Genomic DNA, 16,077 nt, shown 5'->3' with positions numbered 1-16,077 from the left:
TATAAACGAAAATGAAGAAACATTTATAGGTAAAGAGGTTTCTTCAAATTATCAATAAAGATATTTAACTCATTTGAGATTTGGAACTAATTGATTAAAGGAGACATGTTGAAAATTTAGTAATTAATGTGGAAATAACATAATAAATTCCTTGATTACTTAAAATCAATTAACTTTATTACCCAGGTGAGAATGAAAAAGCAAAAGAGCTATGTGCAGATAGAAAATGATGATCTCATCTGAGATAAATATATTGGCAATCCCTAGAATCCTGCTATACTCACAAAAGAGTTTAAAAATGTTGATGCCTGGGGCAGCTAGGTGGCATAATGGATAGAGCACCAGCCCTGGAGTCAGGAGTACCTCAGTTCAAATTTGACCTCAGACACTTAATAATTACCTAATTACCTAGCTGTGTGGCCTTGGGCCAAATCACTTAACCCCATTGCCTTGCAAAAACCAAAAACAACAACAAAAAATGTTGATGCCCCCAAGATATATTGGATAGGGCACTCTAACAAAATATCTGGTGTTTTTCTGATCTTCTCCAAGAAGAAAAAGTTACAGCAGCAGAAAAATGACAGTCATAGCACATAGAAATATCAATTTTTTAAACTAGTCAATGGGGTTAAGTGACTTGCCCAAGGTCACACAGCTAGATAATTAGAAAATGTCTGAGGTTGAATTTGAACTCAGGTCCTCCTGGATCCAAGGCCGTTGCTCTATCCACTGAGCCACCTAGCCACCCCGAAATATCAACTTGGTGAAGTAGTGAAAGACAATTTTAGGGGGAAAAAGGCTCATCAGTAGCAAAGGTGGAGTAGAGTAACAGTAGCAATGAAAACTCCAGGATCATAACAAGGGTTCTTCAAGAATATGGAACCTATTCTGGAGTCGCTTATTTCATCTATATAATTATTAAATAAATATAATTTGATCTTCTATCCAGTGTATTTTCTACCAGTTGGCCAGATGAGAACCTTCCTGATAACAAATAGCAAGTTAGGCTCCCAGGTAAATAGAGAAAGGATTTATTTTGTTTTCTTTTTTGATGGGAAATTTTGATTTGCTTTCCTTACATGGATTTTTAATTAGGAACCTAGTTTAAACTTTTTTTTAATGGAGCCTATTTCAAATATTTTTTTAATATGCCTATTAAAATTTTTGCTTCATGATTATTTCAATATAACAGGTTTCTTTTGTGTATTTTAAAACATTGAGGAGACAAAAGACTTTACCAGACTGCCAAAGGGGTCTGTGACACAAAAAAAGGTTAAGAATCCAAAGTTTAGACCATGACAAATGAGAACTCTAACCACTCACAACAAGTACTTTTGCTGGTCCCAGAAATAGGTCATGACTTTTACCTATGCTTAGGTACCCTTATCTAGAATGCACACCATGCTCACCTAAATATTGTCTATTGAATTATAACTCAACTTCCGTTTTCTCCATATTATTCAGTTTGAACCACTGAATAGTACTCACTGTTTGCACAAAAAACTTTTGTGTCCAATCACCAAAATTTCAGAACTTTTCCAAAATGTTCTATACATGAATAGAAATCCTCTGTGCAACATTCCACCAAGGGGTCATCTAACCCATGCTTGGAAACCTTCAGTATTGGAGAAACTACCACCTGAGGCAGGCATTCTACTCTTTGATAGTTGTGTTAGAAAATGTTTCATTTTGTAGAGTTCAAATCAAGGTCTCTAAAGTTTCTAGCCATTACTCCTAACTTTCACATCCGTTGGCATCATACAGGAGAAGACTAATCCCTCTACCACACCTGCAAATATGTGAACAGTTGTCTTTCCCCTCAACATAGACATATACATATACAGACACACATGCACACAAATACACAAATGTACATACTTTATCTCTCTCTCCTTCTCTCCCTCTTCTCCTTTCCTCTAGACCAAACATCCCTTTTTGTCCCTTCAGTTAATCCTCACATGGTATGACCTTAACAACCTTCCCCATCATAGTTACATACTGCTATTTGATTGCTTTCTTAGTGTATGCTCTACTTCCCAGTTTAGACTGTAACTAAAACTTAGAAACTATATGTTGCTTATACTCCTATATGTCTCTCATTTCCCAGTTTAGCTCTGGGTGCATAGGAGATATGAAAAATGCTTATTGAATTGAATTGTAAACATCTGTCCCTAAATAAGGACAATTCTGGGAAACTCATGTGTGGTGAACATGTTTGTTTTGCTCAGGGCAAAGGGCAGATTGTTTAAAGTGACACATGCCCATGTGAAACCCCTTTCTGGGTTTAGAAAAGTTTTAATCTCAGAGTTTGGATCAAAGCCGGGCCCACATGTGTTGCTTTCCCTCTTTTTACATGTGGCCCAAAGTCCTTGGGTTGACCTTGTGGGAATCTGACCCAGCATCTGCAGGGAATATGTAAGTCATGGAACTCTGGGGGAGGTGGACCAAATAACAAGGAGCAAACTTTATTTTGAATTCCCTCAATTCAGGGTGTGGGAAGTGGTAAAAGGTGACTTGTCCATGATGGGCTCCACAGCACCAACAAAGGCTTGGGTTTTGTTGTTGTCTTAATGTTAATGGAACATTGCCATTCTGACAGGAAGTGGGAAAATAGCAGGGCCATTCATTCTCACTCCCATCTCTGATGGTCATCAATTTGTTTTCACTAGAGTTTTAAGCAGAGAGTCTCTTATTAAAAGGTTGGAAGCAGAGTTAAAGGCATTTGGGGTTGTGCTAGATTGCAATTATAATCCAGTCCTCTTTCCCCTCCCCATCCCCCCACCCCGAGTCCAATAGTCAGTTATTGTTAGAAACACATGTAAATCTGTTTATACACATACATATATATGTAATCATTCTTTACATACTTACATTTATCAGTTCTTTCTCTGAATGCAGATAGCATCTGACTATTAAATGCTATGATTCTGGAATTCTGGGATTCTAGGGTCTCAATTTGCACAAAATGCTTTCCTTGAAGAAAATTGTATTTAAATCTCTTGACTCTTTTTCTCCCTTCCTTCATCCTGCCCTTCTCTTTCTCAATCTTTCCTCCCTTTCAGTTGAACACTACTTAAAAAACACTGGGACAATTGCTATTTAAAGGAAGTCATGCTGATTTTTTTCTTTAAAAAAAAGAATCAGAAAAACATTGGAAAGACTGTTGACTCTGAATTAGAAAACCTAGATATGAATCCCAGCTCAACTACCCTCTTATTTTGGGGTAGTTTCAGTTTCTTCATGTGTAAAATTTCACTAGATCTCTAAGTTATCTTTTACTCTTCCATAAATCTACAAATCTTTTTTTGCTAAAGTAAATATCCCCTCCTTAATTTATCTTTCTTGAATAATAACAAAAGCATTTGGAGCATACAGGTGATATAGTGGATAGAGCTCCAAGATTAGAATTAGGAAAACTTCAGTTCATATCAGCTTCAGATATTAGTTGTATGATCCTGGGTAAATCATTTGATTTCTGTTTGCCTCAGTTTTATTATATGTAAAATGGGGATAATTAAAGTATTTACCTCCCAGGGTTGTCATGAGAATCCAATCATATAAATTTGTAACCCAGTGCCTGGCACATAAGTACTATATAAATGTTGGAGGTGAGGTAGGGATGGGACATCCAGCCCACAGGCTGTAAAAGTCTATGGCATGGAAACTGTAGGTATAAATCTGGGTGCTTTTTAGGGGTGAATTGATTAAATGATTGATCAAATATAATAGACAAATGATATTATTATTTTTTTTTTGCAAGGCAATGGGGTTAAGTGGCTTGCCCAAGGCCACACAGCTAGGTAATTATTAAGTGTCTGAGACTGGATTTGAACTTAGGTACTCCTGACTCCAGGGTCGGTGCTCTATCCACTGTGCTATCTAGCTGCCCCCAAATGATATTATTAAGATTCCAATATCACTTGGCAGAATAAAGCTTCCCCACCCTGATATAAATGGTAGTTTTATTATTGTTAGCTTTAAATATCAGAGACTATTACTTGATAGAAATGTTCATTAATGGGGTGTACTCAAAAATAGTAAACCTGTATTCAGTGCATAGAATTATAGATTTACAGTCAGAAGGTTTCCAGTTCAACCCTCTCAATTTACACAAGATATTCAGGGAAACTTAATGACTTGCCTCAGGATAAAGAGACAGTAAGTATCAGAGAAAGGAATCATAGAATCAGAGGTCTGACTGGAATGACTTTAGATGCTTTTTATTTTAACCACATTTGACAGATGAAGAAAATGAAATCATAGGAGGAAAAGTGATGCCAGAGGTCACACAGGTAGAAAATGACAGAAATGGATCCACATCTCCTGACTCTAAATAAGAACTTCATTCCATAGTTCCCCAGTGCCTTTATTCAGATACCTGATTCTGAATTCAGGACTTTTTTTTTTTTTTTTAGGTTTTTGCAAGGCAAATGGGGTTAAGTGGCCTGCCCAAGGCCACACAGCTAGGTAATTATTAAGTGTCTGAGGCTGGATTTGAATTCAGGTACTCCTGACTCCAGGGCAGGTGCTCTATCCACTGGCCACCTAGCTCCCCAGGACTTTTTTTTAAAGACATAAAACTGCTTGCCTAAATTACACAAAGGATGGGAAAGGGCACAAAGGTGGGTTTGGTTGAAAATAAAGAACATTTCCTTCCTTAGAACTTTTGAGGTCTTGGTCTTGGAAAGGATGATCAAATAGTTGAAAGGTCAGCTTTAGGGCATCTACAAACCAGAGCTGCTTAAAGTCAGGAAGACAAGGACTTCTTGGTGGGAGCTGGGGAATTCTGGGAAATTCTGATAGCCACAGCTGTAGGAAATGCTTGTTCTCACTTAATTTTATTTATTCAAGAAAAAAAATCCCAAGAAACCCAAATGTCCCTCTAAAGCCCCATAGGGATATTTTTGCTGAAAGCACAAAGAGAAATGCTGTCATTGTTACTGGAATGGCAGTCTCTCATATATTATCTTTATATTTACTGCCTGCTTTGCACTGGTGATGTAGATCCATTCATTTGTCTATGAGTAAATAAAGATTCCTACTGTCTTCCTCTTCAAATTGTTCCAAACTGTGTCATCTTTTCTAGGGCAATTAGTCCCAGAGAGCATCTTCTTTGGACCACAATTGCTAAAGGAGTCAGTGCATTGTTGTGTCTGACTGCTCTATAGAAAAGATTTCTTCCTGTTATTACAGGATATGGCTCCACAATTCACAGAAATTCCTAAGAACCCCTCCCTACCCTCCCCTCAAAGATCTCTAATTACTATTTACTGTAATTCTCAAGCATAAGAATAGCTAGGTCATTTGAGAAGCACTAAATGGACATCATGGCATCACTACTGATATCACATAAATACATACATACATACACACATATTTGTTCATATCTGTGTAACTAGAGACATTTTGAAGTTTTTTTTAGGCATCTTAGGATCATAGATTTAGAGATGGGCAGGAATACAGAGGTCATCTAGTCCAGAAGCATGAACTCAACTAGAAATGGGGGCTACTAATACAACCATTGAAAGCAGCATGTTTACTTGTTTTAAAATGTGATATTTTCTATATTTTATTGAATTTTCATTTATTTAAAAATATTTCCCAATTTTTATCTGGTTCAGGATGTATGTTTGATACCTTAGATTGAGTCAGTCTCCTTTAGATGAGAAAACTGAATCAGAGGGATTAAAGTGATCTTTCCAAAGTCATATATATAGTAATTAAGCCAAGATTTGAATTGAAGCCCTTTTATAAAAAATTCAGTACCCCTTTTTATTGTACTACTCTGTTTTACCTATCCACCCTTTTATAGCTCTCTAGCTATCTATCTATAGATATATTTTCAAATGATAAGTCATTTAACCTCTGACTGCCTCAATTTCCAACTGTAATATGGGATAATAATTGTACCTAATTCTTAGTGTTGTATGGATCAAATAAGATGATATTTATAAAGTTCTTGGCATAGTGCTTGGCACATAGGAAATGCTTAATAAATGATTTTTTCTTTTGCTCATCCTTTCTTTCTTCTCCTCCCTCCCTCCTCTCTTCCTTCCTCCCTCCCCCCTTCCTCACCTCTTCCCTCCCTCTCTTCTTCTTTCCCTCCCTTCCTTCTTCTTTTCATTTCCTCCTCCCTTTCCCACCTCTTCCCTTCCTCCCTTCCTTCCATCCTTCCTTTTCTCCCTTCCTCCTTCTTTCTTCCTCTCTTCCCTCCCTCCCCCTCCTTCCTTCCTTCCTTCCTTCCTTCCTTCCTTCCTTCCTTCTTTCCTTCCTTCCTTCCTTCCTTCCTTCCTTCCTTCCTTCCTTCCTTCCTTCCTTCCTTCCTTCCTTCCTTCCTCCCTCCCTTCTTTCCTTTCCTTCTTCTCCTTCCTTCCTCTCCTTCCTTCTTCCTTGCCTCTTTCTCTTCCTTTCTTTTTCTTTTCCTTCTTTTTCTCTTCCTTCCTTTCTTCACACTTTGTGAGTTCTAGAATACAAAAATGATTGCTCTCCCCCAAATTTTATAGATGAGGAAACTGAGGCTCACAGAAGTTAAGAGATTTGTTCAGGGTCTCCTATCTAGTAAAAGATATGATAGATTTGAGATTTTCTGTCATATCAAAGCTACTTTCACATAAGCCATATCACAAACTTCTCTTGGTTTTTCATTTTCTTGAAGGTCAGGTTAATTTTCATGGAGATGAGTGTACATAGAATGAGGAATCCACACCACTCAAAAACTCGCTGAAACCCAATGACTTAACCCAAGGACAGCACTACTGGGGGCTCAGTCGTAACAACCTTGATGAGCATGGCTATGGAATGTGCTTTCCCTGTTCATTTTAGATGAAGGCAACTTCAGGGTAATTACAACATTTCTCCCAAGGAGTTTGGCAAGAAAAACAAACAGACCAAAAAGTGTTATTAACAGAAGAACTTCTGCTCAGCGGGTCAAAAAATCTGGGTTGAGAAAGATGTTGGTGCTACTGGGTTATATTGACTTCTACTTAGTTAGGATTTAAGAAGTGTCATCTATATCCCAGGAGCTGTTATACAGATTCTCTGCGTCAAGGAGCAAATATTAAGTAGATATAGACTAGTTAGAGAATTTTCAAGGTCCTTCCAATTCTGAAATTTTTGATATAATTTTTGTAGTGTTTCATACTTTCAACAGCATTTTCCCTCACAATCTTATGATTTAAGTAGCAAGCACAATATTACCTCAATTTTACAGTTGAGGAAACTGAGGTTTAGGAATTAAGTGACTTTTTCTGAGTCATATAGTTAGTAAGTACTGGAAGCAATTATCCTAAAGATAATAGAATTCCATTCAAAACCCCATCTGCTGATTTTAAGCCCATTATTCTCCCATTACTTTGACGATACTTTTCTGAATACTCTGAGCAGGACAGTATTTTTGAATACATATCTGAGAAATATACAGTTGTAGCATTTTGTGTTATTGAGTCATTTTTCACTTCCTCATTTTTCAGTCGTGTCCAGCTCTCCATGACACCATTTGGGTTTTCTTGGCAGAATTACTGGAGTGGTTTTCCATTTCCTTCTCCAGCTCATTTTACAAGTGAGACAAACAAGGATAAGTGACTAACTCAGGGTCACTGGTAAGAGTCTGAAGCCAGGTTTGGACTCAGGAAGGAATCTTTCTTGTTCTAAGCCCAATGCTCTATTCACTGTACTACCTAGATGAATCTAGATCTTGTTTAATGCTTTAACGAATTAGTGATCCCATTCATTTGAGTACTCCCTCAGATGATTCAAAATGCATCCCATCCATGCTTCCTCATTCTGTATGACTCTTGCCCATATTCACTTGCTTAACCTCCACAGGGATTTTACTTGGTGTTCTGGGAAACTTCCTCTACTGCAATTCTCCTCAAATTTCAGAAATATCTGTAGGGCCATTTCCAGTCTTCTTGATCTATATCTTGCTACTGGACCCAGATGGCTCCAAAGGAGAAAGAGAGGTATGACTTTGCATAGAGACCTGTCTCACCTAAATCCAATTCACTTACATCTCTCTGATGTCATGGTCCTCTTTGAGAACAAAGGACAAACAACATAGCTACCCAGAGTAAATACAACATTGTTCACCAGGTTATTCCTTGCCCTTATATTCATACCTTGACTAGATCACTTTTATTTTTCTTCTGGTAAACATCTTCCCTCTGTGATCCTTTAGGCAACCTACCTTATATTCACTGTTTGTAATATATTGCCACATATTCCAGCTCATGGAGGTTAAGAGACTTGCCCAGGGTCTTATAATTAGTAGGTGAAAAATGTGATATTCTATGTCATATCATAGTTACTTACACATACAACTGTTTCCAGTTCACCATGAACCTGTTCATTACCTTTTGGATGACTCTCAGCTTTAATTTCTTGGAAATTGTGCTATTGTCTGACTTAACCATACAGCATTGCTAAAAGAATATTTATAATAAAAGATGGACATTTATGTCAGAGATCAGCATAATGTCACTAAATGCCTTGCATAAATTTAGAAATTCCCTGGCAGTTTCTTTACCTTTTAGTTAATTGTGAGCCTAGACCAATGTCCAATTATATTGGCATTTTCAGTTACATCATTTTATAAATTGGGACATATAGTGAATAAAGAGCTGACCCTGGAATCAGAAAGACTCATCTTTCTGAGTTCAGATCTGGCTTCGGACATTTATTAGTGTGAATGGGCAAGTCACTTAACCCTATTTGCCTCAACTTCATCAGTAAAATGAACTGGAAAAGAAAATAGCAAAACACTCCAGTACCTTTACCAAGAAAACCTCAGTTTTCTGAAAAATCCACTAAGAGTCAGACACAACTGAAATGACAACAGCATGCTTCACAGATTAGTTTTACGAATTATCCATTCAATGTTATATAATATCAATACTGAACAATATGTCTTTATCCATTTGTTTTTTCCAACATGGACAATTAGATTGAGCCCTTTTAAATAATTTTAGATCTCATTAAGGGGTCACTGCAATGTTCTTTAAATTTATACAATCAACAAAATGGAATCTGCAAGCAAAAGCATCTGGAGGACTTGATATCTATAGGGAATTCTGCTTCAATTTGTACTCTGTGTAGCAAACATATTTTGGAGCCTAAGCCTCCCTGGTTCATGCTTCACTTAACCTTAATAATCAGGGAGACTGTTGGACCAAGTTATCTTTTGCATCATTTAAGGAATTTTAGAAAATATTTTTATTAATTTTATTTTGAGCTTAATAAATAAAACAAGCATTTTCATAACAAAGTAGAATGGAAAAAAAGATGATTGCAATTGAAACTGTAAATTGATAATATACAAGTTGCTATTCCTTTTAAATATATAATAAAGTCATTATGTACTTTTGCTTATCTTTCCTGTTTTTTTCTCCTTCCTCACCCCAACCTGTCCTAGAGATGGCTACCCCTAGACACAAATATGTACATATGTAAGATCATTCTATATATACTTCCAGTCTTGTATCATTTGACATATTTGCTCTAGAAAATAAAATTATTTCCAGAAATAGCAAAATAAGTATGATGAGATCTATACTTTCAACATTTGTTACAAAATATTTCCTGCCCATTTCCTTTTCATTAAGGACACCTTAGATGAATCTGGAGTATTTTTGCAAAGATTTTATAATGAGGGAATTTGAGGACATTGTATAAATATATCAGCTTGCTCCAAGTTAAAAAGAGCCATAACTTTATCCATGTGAATGTTTTTCTTTACCCAAGATAGCCCTTCCAAATTTACAGCCAGGGTAATTCATGACAGGCTGAATGAAAATGACTTAGCTAATGGATAGCTAATTAGACTTCTACCTAATATTATAGACATACATTTAGTCAATGAGCTTATATTAAAATTTTTCCATATAATAGAATCTACTGAGCTTTTATTTTGATTGGTATAATGTCCAAGAATCTAATACCACCTCCATACTATGATATAGCATTGGAGTATGATCTAAATGAAAGAAACATTCAAATAACATTTATAAATTGGCTAATGATTTTTATTAACAAGTATAATGTTTCTCTTTTGTGATGGCAAAGACTTGAAAAACAATTGATGTCCATTTCCCAAGGAATGCCTAAACAAATTGTGGGATGTGGATATAACAGAATTTTACTGAGTTATAAGAAATGGCAAATATGATGAATATAGAATGAATGGAAAGCCTTAGATGGATTGATACAAAGTGAGAAAAACAGATTCAGGAAAATAATAAAAATAATGACAGGAAAATTTAGACTGCATACAAAGAAAAAGATATTACTAAAATTACTTAAAAACATATATATTATTCATCCTGTGGACAATTGACCTCAAAGGGAACCAATAAGCCACTGAAAGTCTTTGATCTAGACACATGACTCTTCATCCCTCATTTTCTTCAGTCTTTCTATTGTGAGGTTACTTTTAAACAACTTTCATTGTTAGGAAAAACTGCCTATTTCCAACTTATTCCAAAGTTTTGTTCTTTGGGGCCAAATAGAGCAAGTCTAGCTCCTATTCTAAATGAAATCCCTTAATATAATAGAGCTCAATGGAAATAACTTCTTTTAATTTTCTTTTCTGAAAACTAAACATCTCCAGTTCTTACCATCACTTTTCATGGGGTATTAAAAGTTTTGTCACTATCCTGATCACATTCCTTTGGAAACAATCATAGTATGCAAAATTGAATACAATATTCCACATCTTGCCCAACTGGGGCAGAGAATCTATCACCCCTTATTCTGAATATTTTACTAATAGGATAGCATTAATATTTTTGCTTGAAAGACTCCTTGCTGACTTATTTTCAGTTTGAAGTCAATTAAAACCTCCATATTTCCTTCCTGAAAACATATAACTCTGAAGATGATTAAAAAAAACAACCTTGGGGCAGCTAGGTGATACAGTGGATAGAGCACTAGCCCTGGAGTCAGGAGGACCTGAGTTCAAATATGGCCTCGGACAATAATTGTCTAGCTGTGTGACCTTGAGCAAATCATTTAGCCCTATTGCCTTAAATAAATAAAAGTTTTAAAAAAAGAAAAAAAAACATGATTGCAAAATATCAATCCCGATTAAATTCAATTTTATTGGTCTTGATCTAGTTCTAACTGATTGAGTTGAATATCTAATATGTTAGCCAGTCCTCCTAGACTAACTCCAACTGAAATTCTTGCAAACTTTCACGTAGATCACTGATAAAAAAGAAAAAGATTGGAACACTTAAGACAAAGGGCAGAACCCTGGAATGCTTCAACCATCTCTCCAAGTCAGCCTTGACCCATTGATTACTACTTTTTAGATTTCATTGGTTCATCAATTTTAATTCCACCTAACTCTACCACTATACAACCTCATCTTGTCCATAGTGGTAGAATAAAAGACTTTATTAAATATTTTACTGAAATATGGATATTTACTATCTATAGAAATCTTTTAATCTACAAGAAAAGTTTTCTTTTCCATAAAGGAAATGAAGTTACTTTGGAATGAACTGTTCTTAATGAAAAGATGTGACTTTTGATATTCATTACATCCTTTAAAATATATACATGTGTGTATTTATATATATCTATAAATAAAATCTCTTTAATAATACATTCTAGAAAGTTTTCATATGTATACTAAATTATTTATAATAGTATTTTTGTAGAAGCAAATTACTAAAAACAAAATAGATTCTCATTAATTATAAAATAATTATAAGAATTATAAGGCTAAGAAACCTGTGATACACTTTTTTAGTGAATTGTTACCATGCTGTAGGTAAATATTGATACTATAAATAAAGAAGCATGGCAAGATTTATATGAACTATTCCAAAATAAGAAGAAACAGGAAAGCAATAAATACAATGGCTACAACAAAGTCAATAAAAAACTAAAACAAAACTGAATACTGTGAAATTATAATGATCAGGATTGATCTCAAGAAAGAAAGACAATTGCTTCTACTCAAGTCTTGGTAGAGGAGGAAGACTATGGATATGAAACACTGCATAAAATACTTTTATGATGTGCTAGTTAGTTTTACTTAACTCTTATAATACCCCTTTTAAAATTTTGTTATAAAAGATGGCTCTCAAGAAAAGTGCTAATACACAGGGAAATAGAGTAGATCTAAAAATCAGTAAAATTACTTTTAAAAAAAGTAATATAAATAAAAATCATTCTGACTTTTTTTCAGAAGTCAATGTCAAACTCACTACTTGATGCTATTCTTTTTCATTTAAAAACATCAGGATATTTATTTTTCTCTAGTCTATGATACAGATGCTATTTTTCATGATATTGAAAAATTCACCAAATGGCTACATTAACTAGTTTTTTCCACTCAGCATCCTAGGACGTATCTTATCTGGGGTCTTTTGAGTTGAACTCATCAAGAGCTGGAAGACCTCTTATTGTCAGATCATGCCATTTATCTAGGCTTTCAGTTACATGCTAACTTTTTTAGGTATGATGAGGTACAATGTCAAAATAAGCACCAGAAAATCAGATGAAAATATTCTTTTTTTATATAGTTCAATTCTTTATTAACACATATACATTTATTTGTCTTCTGGCTTGTTGAAGCAGTAGGTTAGACAACACTTGCCACAATAATGCCTGTCAAAATGGCTAGCCATAAAGACTCCAGCACCACATTCATCAGAAGGGCATTCCCGTCAAAGGCGGCTAATTTTGCCATTCTCATCAACCTTATAGTACTTCAGAACAGCAAGTTTAACCGTCTTTCTCTTATGTTTGTTCTTTTTGGGAGTGGTGTAAGACTTCTTTCTCTTCTTGGCACCACCCCGTAGCCTCAGAACAGGATGAAGGGTAGACTCCTGAATGTTGTAGTCAGACAAAGTCCGTCCATTTTCCAATTGTTTGCCAGCAAAAATCAATCTTTGTTGATCAGGAGGAATACCTTCCTTATCTTGTATCTTGGCCTTGACATTTTCGATGGTATCAGACGGTTCGACCTCGAGGGTGATGGTCTTCCCCGTCAGCGTCTTCACGAAAATCTGCATCGCGCCGCTGGGTCCACCCGCTGATGGCGTATCCGAAAGAGAGAGCGTCCCGCCGCAGATGAAAATATTCTAAAAAATCTTCTCATTATAGATTTAGCCCTTTTAAGAATGAATGGAGTAAAGGGATTTGTCTGTCAATATCTATACAACCTTTGGTAAATCATTTAGTCTTTTTTAGCTCCGTTTTTCTTATTTGGTATAAAAAGAGGATCAATCAGTCTGTCAATGAATTCAATGGTCTTTAAGATAACATTCAATTCTATTAATTCTATAATACTGTGTTCCTTCCTATTCAGGAATAGTGAGCCCACAAGATTCTGGACTCCTGGAAAAGAAATAAAGACACACAAACTCTTCCTGTCCTTCTGCCCTATAGATTGGAATGCTGGGGAAGAGATACAAAGAAATGATCACATTAGAGGTATCTCCTCTTAGGGATTCCTGAATTTATAATTATGTATTTCTAATATCATTTGGAAGCTTACCTGGGTCATATTCTCACTCTGTGGACAATCCAAACCAAAAGGTACTATCCTAGCAAAACTCTTCTAGTCTTTGTAATAGGTCTTAATCTTTAACTAAACTTTGGTTAATGACCTGTGTGTGGTAATATGGTTTTGAAATACCAGGGTGTTGTGAGGGACATGTCGCTGTTCGCTACTTCAGTGCTGATCCATCCAAACATCCTCAGCTTCATCACAACCATAGTTTATAGTGCTAATAGCAGTTCACAGGTTTTCTATGTTCTTCCATTGTTATTATTTGACTGAGGCCCCTCCTTTTCTGATCAAATGTCTCCTGAGCAGCAATCACATCTACTGACAATATTCATCAATAACATGCGACAAAGGGGCAGCTAGGTGGCATAGTGGATAAAGGACCGGCCCTGGAGTCAGGAGTACTTGGGTTCAAATCTGGTCTCAGACACTTAATAATTACCTAGCTGTGTGGCTTTGGGCAAGCCACTTAACCCGTTTGCCTTGCAAAAACCTAAAAAAAAATAATATGCGACAAACTACATTCACTATCTTTCTGTTCTTTTTTTTTAAATTTTGTTTATTCTAGGGTGGTGGTGTTTCAGTGTTGTAGGTGAAAACATTGGTATTATCATTATCTCACCACTGAGAAATATTGATATTAAGGTATTAAGGTTGCATAAGAGGATAAATTGAATTCTAGTCAAATTTTATATTTTAAATGTGTCAGCAAAATTCAAAATTTAAAATTACTTGGTGGAGAATCTTTCAGTGAAGTAAATGATCATTTTATGATTTAAAAAATCCCTTTTTGAATAAAATAAGGGAGAATTGTATTATTTGATTCTTCCCTTCTTTTAGTAATTTGGAAGGGGAGAGAGATTCCCTTAAAGGTTTTGACTGCATGATTATCTGTGTTTATGCTCTATAAATCTACCCCACTGCTATGAAATCTTTCCTTCTAGGACTGTGTTACTGATTAACCCTTAGTATGATATAGACTTCAGTTGTATTTTTGTAGTAGCAACAACAGCAACAAGTTTGTAGTTACTCATTTATACATTTTAAACTGAATTTCCCACTAGTACCTATCCAGTACAGTCTAGGAATGGTACTATAATCCTGTTGCAGTTACTATTTTTATGCTATATAATGTCTACTCAAAATCAGAATATGTGACAAAAGTGGATCCTGACATATTCATTGCACATTATCTCCTGTTTTCCATTAGCACAGATTAGTTTAAAATATTTTGCAATTATTGCTTCCTATTAACAAAATGGATAAGGTAGAGAGATTGAAAAGATCCACAGTGACTTGGGAGAGTACTCTAGAATTCCTACCAGTAACAAAATTACATCTGGTCAAGCTATTGGATTGGAGAGACAATGCAAACTTTCCTGTTATATTCTATTCCATTTTCTTTTCATTTTACTGTCAGACAGAGCTGTATAGGTGTGAAGGGAGGGAAAATGAAGAAAGAATTATGGTTGGGGAAAGACAGTATATCTATTAGCTACTGAGCGACCAGGTGTCTACCCTTTTTGGGTTGTGTGTGTGTGTGTGTGTGTGTGTGTGTGTGTGTGTGTGTGTGTGAACTCTTACTGGAAGATAATAAAGAGAAAGAATGAGATATTTGTTCTTTCTCAGGGTTCCTTGAGTGCTTGTGCTCAAGGTGATGTATTACTTCAGAAAGATTACTATCATTCAAGACTGATATGTAATTTTTTTTGCTTTTTCTAGCTTTATTTAAAACTAAATTCCTTGGGGCATGCCAATGGAGGATTTCAATGAGTCATACTGAGCCTGGCTAACTATTTCAAAGACTCATAGAATCTTTGAGTGGAAAAGGATCACAGAATTTAATCTCTAAATCACTTCTATAACATTTCTATGTGATTTTAAGGATTTTGTTTTATCCTGAGGCAGGGTGTATGATTAGAGGTAGAAGAAACATAGCAGTAAAAAGGAGTATAAGGAATTTGTCAGTCACAAAGAGGCATAATCTAGAAAATGAAGAATTATGGTGTTATATCTTGATGGAAACACTGGAGAACTGAGAGGAGCTAGGATGATAGTTTTACTATAAGAGCCAAGACAGGCAGGACAGATTCAGTTCTGGTGTCTTTGAGAACATCTAAGGATGATATCTTGTAAGTAGTGCTATAAAAGTGCCCTCTTCACAACTGAGACATTCTCAAAGATATAGATGGTTCTATATGGACACTACAAAGAGATAAATGATTCTGCCACTGTTTGAAACCTGCCTTATTAGATATATAATGTGGCAATATTTTTATTCTATTTAGCCCCAGAATACATACATTACAAAATAATCACAATTCATAGTAATTCAAAGAAATTGTTCTAAATATACACACAGGAAAATAAAGTGGATAAAAATGAGTTCAGATTGTCACATACAGTTAGATAAGCAATATCTTGAATAGTCAAAATGGTCAGCATGATTGGTTAATGAATTGAACTAAGAATTAAGGAGTTAAGCATGAGGAGGATATCAGTTTAGACAAAATTTTGGAAACAGTAGTTTTTTGGTGATCATAAGTATTCTATACTCCCAC

The 16,077-nt window shown here is 35.4% G+C and overlaps 1 protein-coding gene and 1 pseudogene across 3 annotated transcripts in view; one reads left to right on the top strand and one right to left on the bottom strand.

Moving 5' to 3' along the window:
- The window catches only part of ADGRF1 (adhesion G protein-coupled receptor F1), a 344,581-nt gene that overhangs the window by 214,900 nt on the left and 113,604 nt on the right, over nucleotides 1–16,077 (top strand). For all 3 annotated transcript variants that reach the window (XM_074237130.1, XM_074237129.1, XM_074237132.1), the window contains one exon: nucleotides 13,316–13,440. The gene's annotated coding sequence lies outside the window, so the exon portion shown is untranslated. The remainder of the gene's footprint in view (nucleotides 1–13,315; nucleotides 13,441–16,077) is intronic.
- LOC141523719 (ubiquitin-ribosomal protein eS31 fusion protein-like) lies at nucleotides 12,533–13,068 on the bottom strand (annotated as a pseudogene).

This window comes from Macrotis lagotis, chromosome 5 (assembly GCF_037893015.1).
Source record: "Macrotis lagotis isolate mMagLag1 chromosome 5, bilby.v1.9.chrom.fasta, whole genome shotgun sequence".
NCBI lineage: Eukaryota > Metazoa > Chordata > Mammalia > Peramelemorphia > Peramelidae > Macrotis > Macrotis lagotis.
The sequence above is the reverse complement of the archived record's forward strand: the minus strand, read 5'-3'. Positions and strand labels throughout refer to the sequence as shown.